This window comes from Mycetomoellerius zeteki, unplaced genomic scaffold (genome assembly GCF_001594055.1).
Source record: "Mycetomoellerius zeteki isolate Tzet28-1 unplaced genomic scaffold, Tzet1.0 scaffold35, whole genome shotgun sequence".
Taxonomy (NCBI): domain Eukaryota; kingdom Metazoa; phylum Arthropoda; class Insecta; order Hymenoptera; family Formicidae; genus Mycetomoellerius; species Mycetomoellerius zeteki.
In genome coordinates, this window is record NW_017257338.1 from 2,477,447 (window position 1) to 2,478,828 (window position 1,382).

Here is a 1,382-nt window from a genome sequence, read left to right on the forward strand (position 1 = left end):
CCCCCCCCTTCTCTCTCCCCCTCTCATTAATAAATAACTATTTTATTTTCTTCTATACAATAAGTACAATAAACAAAATCCCACAAAAGTTAAAACCATTATTTATAACAATATTTGTTTATCGTTATAAATAATCTATTGTCTACCACCTCTTCTTCCGCCACCTCGACAATCTCTTGACGTCTCCACCGTCACTTTGTTTGACCCCAGACAGCATGCTTGTCAAAATGAAAACTTTAAAAGAACTTTTTCAGGAGAACATCTTGTGTCATCAAACGGAAAGCCCTTGTGTTACACTGGTTATGCGGGGTCTACAATAGAAGTCGTAGCGATCGTAGGGTCTTAAGTCATAGAAAATTGACCAATCACAGTTGAGTATTCTTCTCATATTCGACTGTGATTGGTCAATTTTCTACGACTTAAGACCCTACGACTGCTACGACTTCTATTGTAGACCCTGCATTACACAGTCTGATGCGGGATCTACAATAGAAGTCGTAGCGGTCGTAGGGTCTTAAGTCATAGAAAATTGACCAATCACAGTTGAGTATTCTTCTCATATTCGACTGTGATTGGTCAATTTTCTACGACTTAAGACCGCTACGACTTCTATTGTAGAGCTCGCATGACTGTCCCAAGGAACACAAAAGTCATGAGGATATCATTGACCTCATTCGTCATTTCTAAGTCAATTTTTAGGTATCAAATGATGTCATGATGAAGTTCTGTGATACCATGACTTAATTATAACTCCGTGTTTTACCTGGGGTGTCCTTGCTAGAAACCGCCTACCATAAAGAATAGAATCTCTATTCTTTATGACAAATACCAAGACCATTGTTTGAAACGTAATGCTTTGTAAAATTTCCACGTCACGTATTCTGTTATACAATAAATTTTACTTAATTAATATATACTTTATATAATTACCACGGTGGACATGCAAAGTCTTAAAAAATCATATAATTCCGTTAAAATAATTTGGCATTGTTTAAGATTTAAGAAATCGATTAAGTGTGAATTTTTATTAAAACAAAAAATCGTATCCTTGGTAGAATACGGAATCATAATTAAATAATGGATACCTATAATTTGCAACATCTAAAAAGAATTGAAACAGTTTTTTCTTAATAATAATTTGTCTGATATTATATTGAATAAATATTTATTCATTGCTACAGTACCAAAATATAATAAATTAGAAAAAAAAGTTGTTAAACTATAAAAATTTATATGATGCATTGCTTTTTATTTCTAAATGCCAAAAAAACAGAATAAAATAAAAAATTGTGAAAATAGCACGGAACAAAACCGTGAAAAAATAACGTATTACCCATCAGAAATATTCGTGTTAACTTGGTTATGTAGTTCCTGTCCACATT